The sequence below is a fragment of the Nicotiana tomentosiformis genome, chromosome 5, assembly GCF_000390325.3.
Source record: "Nicotiana tomentosiformis chromosome 5, ASM39032v3, whole genome shotgun sequence".
Taxonomy (NCBI): domain Eukaryota; kingdom Viridiplantae; phylum Streptophyta; class Magnoliopsida; order Solanales; family Solanaceae; genus Nicotiana; species Nicotiana tomentosiformis.
In genome coordinates this window covers 54,048,708-54,054,707 of record NC_090816.1, presented here as the reverse complement: position 1 = coordinate 54,054,707, position 6,000 = coordinate 54,048,708, and positions in this window count along the sequence as shown.

Sequence of the window (6,000 nt, the reverse complement as noted above, 5' to 3'; positions counted from 1 at the left end):
CAACGGTTAAATAATGAATAAGGAATAAAGGAAATAATAACTTCAACTAAACATATAAAGACAATTAACAAGTGAGAGATAAGACAAATAGATCACGTGAAGATAGACTAATGATGATGATGAATATAACATGTTATAGTAACTCAATTAAAGGCATGAAAGGAATCTATATAGGTAAAACCGGTCAATTACCACATTTATCCCGTGTACACACTCGTTACCTTGCGTACACGGCTATCACATATCACAATTAATATAAACCAGAACCAATCCTAAGGAGTAATTCCCCCACACAAAGTTATGCAAGACACTTACCTCAGAACACGCTAACTCAATCCACTAGTAAGCCTTTCCCCCGATTATCCAACTTCGAACGGCTCGAATCTAGACAAAACAATTTCATACCATAAATATAAACTATATTAAGCTATTCCGAACAATAAATTTGCAATCTTTAAAGAGAAATAAAAAGTCAACTCAAAAAGTGAGCCCTGGGTCCGCGCTCGAAACCCGGCCAAAATTACAAAATTCGAACACCTATTTGATAACGAGTCCAACCATATAAGAATTACTCAAATCCGACTTCAAATCGTCTTTCAAATCCCCAAAATTTAGTCTAAGAAGTTTTCACAATGTTTTCCCAATTTCCAACTCAAATCACTAATGAAATGATGAAAATAATAATGGATTTGTGTAATATAGTCAAATCCGGGTTAGAATCACTTACCCCGATGATTTTCTTGAAACAACCTTGAAATATCTCCACCTACCGAGTTCTCTAGGTCAATAAATGAAAAATGAGATGAAACCCTCGATTAAGCCTTTTCTGCCCAGCTATATGTGCATATGCGGGCCAAGAGCCGTTGGTGCGGCTCCGCACCTGCAGAAAAGCCATCGCAAATGCGGCTCTAACTTAAGTCCTGAGTATGCGCTTTTGCAGACACCAAACCACACCTGCGCCCACACTTCTGTGACATATAGCTTGCTTCTGTGAGGACGCATTTGCGGAGGTTTGACCGCACATGCGGTCCTTCCCCAGCACACCCAAATTCGCTCATGCGATGCCCCCCTCCGCACCTGCGCACCCGCTTTTGCGGATAAACAACCACACCTACGGTCCCAATTGGGCAGCTCCAAATTCGCTTTGTGATACGAAGGCTGCTCCTATGGCGTCACATATGTGACCCAAAGTGTGCAGGTGCGATTGCACCAGACACATCAAAGGTTCAACAATCACCTAAGTCCAAAATTGTTCCGGATTCAATCTGAATCACACCCGGGGCCCCCCGGACCCCGTCCAAATATTCCAAGAAGCTCCAAAACACATAACGGACCTACTTGAGGCCAGGAATTACATCAAACAACATCGATTCCACGAATCGCAACCCAATTCAAGCCTATTGAAACTATGAACATCTGACTTCCAAAACTAACGTTGAATCATACCAAAACAACTTCGATTGACCTCAAATTTCACACACAAGTCATAAATGACATGACAGACCTATTCCAACTTTCAGAATTGGAATCCGACCTCGATATCAATAACGTCAACTCTCGGTCAAACTTCTCAACCTTCCAAACCTTCAACTTTCAAACTTTCGCCAATTCAAGCCGAAACGACATACAGACTTCTAAATCAATATCCGGACACGCTTCTATGTCCAAAATCACTATACAAAGCTATTGAAATCATCAAAACTCAATTCCGGAGTCGTCTACACAAAATTCAAACTACGGTCAACTCTTTCAACTTAAGCCTCCAACTTAGGGACTATGTGTCTCATTTCGCTCTGAAACTCACCCGAAACCAAAACCAAACACCTCGGCAAGTCACATAACCACAGTATAATATACAGGTTGCAATAAATAGGGGATTAGGGCTAAAATATTCAAAACGACCGGTTGGGTCGTTACATTTATAGCCAAAATGCAATGACTATTCGGCATTTTCTGTATCATCTCTGCTACCCTTATTACTATCTTTAAATGGTTTACCTAAAAGAGCACTAATTGATTCTAGTTAGTGCCTTAATACGACTACCCGTCATTTTCTATAGTTCAGGAGGCTTTGGACAATATCTAAAAGGTAGGTTCTAGACAAAAGAAAATACTTAGATTTCTATTTTTGTTTCTTGTTAGAGTTATATAGAAGAAAATTAGTGGACTTCAAATAATCGCAAGTAGCACACAAAGGCTCAAGTTTACCTCCCATATAAACCTTATATAAGCGGACAGATTAATAATTAATATGCGGACTATCGCTTGGCAATATGAATTTCTAGTCTTAACTTGCAGGCATGAGTACGATGTCGAACAGAGATTAGGCTGGATAGATTTGGTTTAAGCTGATTACACGGTACACCAGTCTAGTATTACAGGTTATTTGGTTATACTCTTATAGGCATGATATCTAGTCAAGGAAGACATGTTGAGATTGCATTGGACCTTATATGTATGAGTTCTTCGTGTATGAGTTGAAAGCAGCAGTCGTCGAATAAAACATACTGGACAGCTGAACTTAAACATTAATATATCCTATAGAAATGCTCCCTAAGGATGGGCAGACTCATAGACAGACATCTTAATTGATACTTTAAACATTAGTCTTACAGGCGTGATCTGTAAGCGGGCTTGCATACATTTGAATCGATGAACAGATCAGGGAGCTCGACATAACTTAACTCTTATATCATGATATATATCTAGGTGAACATGTGTGTGAGAAACAATTTTAATATAAAAAAAAACTCGACTTTCAACTCCTATTGGCATGATCTCTAAATCAGACGAATGAATGAATACTATTATGTAATCAGATCCTTATAGGCATGATAACACATAATTACACAAATTAATTCGTAGAGGCATGGTTTCTAGCATGATATCATGATAGGGTAAAGAAGGCGGGAACTTTACATAACTGTCACAATTTCAAAGAAATATAACAAATTTGTAGCATGAAATCCAATATTACAGTTGTGGCAGGAAAATATTTATATTTGTAGCACACAGTTCCATTAAAATAGGAATATTAATTATTAATCTCTAAACATAAGTAATTTGAATGGAAAGTCAATAATTCTCTGTACAAATATCATACCTTTTTTTTCCTTTATCTATTAGCTTTCCTTCTTTTTCTTCATCTTCTTAATTTTATTTTTTGCCGAAGCCAATATGTTTTCTAAATTTATTCCATTCGTTTTCTTTTTAATTATCTTTCTTAAGTTTTTCTCTTCCTTCTTTCTTCCTTTCTTAACATAAAGATCTTACTTCGATAATAAAATACGTTAATATATACAAAATATATAAAAAAAAATATATATAATGAATTAACACATATAAAATATACAAAAAATATTCATAAAAAATATATCTTCAATTAAGATGACACTTAGACATGTGAAATATACATAAAATAATATATCTTAAATTTAATTAAGATGGCATATAAATATACAAAAAAAATTATATATATATCCTGAATTAAAATTGCACTTGATATATAAAATATATTTGAAATATATATTAAATATACATCTTAAAATAAGATGGTACTTCACAAATAAATATACAAAAATTATATACATAAAAATACATTTTGAATTAAAGTGATACTTAATATACAAAGTATGAAAGACGTATAAATCAATACATCTTGAATTTAGGTGGCATTCACATATGCATCAGATTTTAAAAAATGGAGTGAAGAAGATGAATGTTGGGCTTAATGTTTGTAATATGCTAATAATGAAAAACAAAAGTGCTCTTTATGGAATAAACAATAAATGATGCTATTTTTTTAAATAATAATTAAAAAAGGATCAAGTGCGTAAAAAACTCAAAGAAGACCCTATAAGCATGCTTTCTACCCAAACATAAATGTAATTCCTAAAGCCCAACTTCCACTACAACACCCATAGTCAATTTACAAGAATTATTACCGGCCCAAAATGAATAATGATATAAACTAATGACAGGCTTAAGCCCATTTAAGAAATTACAACTTCAACAGCCTTAGTGTTCACTTAAGGCCCAGGATTGGACCCATAAAGCCTAACAATCAGGTAGTGTGAAGTAGGTGACTAATACTCAATTCCAATATCAAACTCGGACCCAACGGGCTAAGCCCGATCACTAGCAACCCAATATACTCTATTCACCAGTTAGGCAGTCAACACAAGTAAAGAGATGGAAAATAAAGCAAATTAAGATCCTATTGACAGGTATGTGTAGTCATGAATTTTAACTTAAACATGGAAGCTAAAGTGAGACGCACATATTTGCACATGCAGGATGTTCTCCAAGTCCAAATCAAAGCACATATAAGTCTACTGAGTGAGTAGAGGCTGAAGAGCCAATAAAGTAGAACCTCAGAATAAATGGACATGTCAAACTATGTCTACAAGTCAGGTTATCTATATATTTACTGAAGTAGACCAGGTCAAATAAGGGAAAAGAGAGTGTCCATGCCAAACCAAACACCAAGGGATACACACATAGAAATTTACTGAATCCCAAAGATCCAAACATAGATAAGAGCAAAACCTTATAGACATAGTTTTTCTGAAATCAAAACTATTATAAAAGGGATAATCACATGTAAACTTTCATGTAAATTTTGGCACATAAAAGTACTATAGGCATGACTTCTAAAATGCATTGAAGAGTAAAATGGAAAAGAAAGTCAAAAAAGTCAAATTACAGGCTTCAGCCGCATGAAAACCTTATACACATGTTGTCTAACATGAATTTAATAAAAAATGGTCAAGTGTACAAAATACCTAGAATCATGATATCTAACACAAATTTGAAAAGAATTAGTTAAGCATGCAGATTTCAATCATATTAGACTCTTCTAGTCATAGAGGTTAAAAAACGTTACCAACACATATGACTGCACTGCTTAGACAAAGGATTAGATTTTAGCAATAATGCATAGGCACATGTTATAATGCATATTGGACAAGATCCTTATAGGCATGTTATTCGATTAATGTAATGAGAAGGTAGGTCAACACATACATGTGTTTGAGCAGAATACAAGTTCAATGATATCAGGAATGCTTGATTGGTCTAAACAATTATCAAATAGAGGAGAAGAAAGAGACTCCTTGTCACGATCCAAAATTTCACTGATGGTCGTGATGACACCTAAATCACTCGCTATGCACGCCAACTCTTAACAACAACAATAGAATCCAATTACTAAGCCATTTAACTGTTTCGTGATATAAATAACAATTCTGAATAAATCTCAATTCAATATCATAAATACATAATCAATGATGAGGTCTAAACATCTAACAACGTCTAAATTTCGATGTCACTACATCACGAGCATCTAATAAGAGCAACTAGAATTAACTGAATAAATACATCTGTCCAGAAAAGAATGTAAGGCCCCGTAAAACTTTACCTAAAACCCGGGATTTTCTGGTGCCGAAGTGGACTTATGTGTTGACCGCGGTTTGGAATTTTTGGGATGAACAATGCATTGGAGAATTGAAGAAAATTTTTGGAAGTGCAGGGCATTTCTGCGGCCCATTCTGCAGTCGTAGAACTGATCTGCATACCGCATATCTATCGCAGATTGAGGTAGAAATTTGGGCAAATGATTGGACCATTATGCGGCCGCATAATCATTTTGCGGGCCGCATAACCCATTGCAGACCCAACACAAAAAATTCCTGAGGGTAGTTATGCGGCGCATTATGCGATCGTAGAATAGGTCTGCGGATCGCAGACCGATCGCAGAGTGAGGCATGAGTGCCCAGTTCCGGAGGGCCATTATGCGGTCTATTTTGCGGACCGCAGAAGCGTTATGCGGTCGCATATGCAACCACAGATCTGCATCAGGGCTTCATTTTTTCTAATTTTTGACCCGACCCTATTTCGATATATGGAAGCAAATGGTCACTTTTGAAGCAAAAATCTGATATTTCTAGAGAGGGGGATTACCATAGAGTGAGAGAGGAAGTTCCTAAGCTTATCATTCAT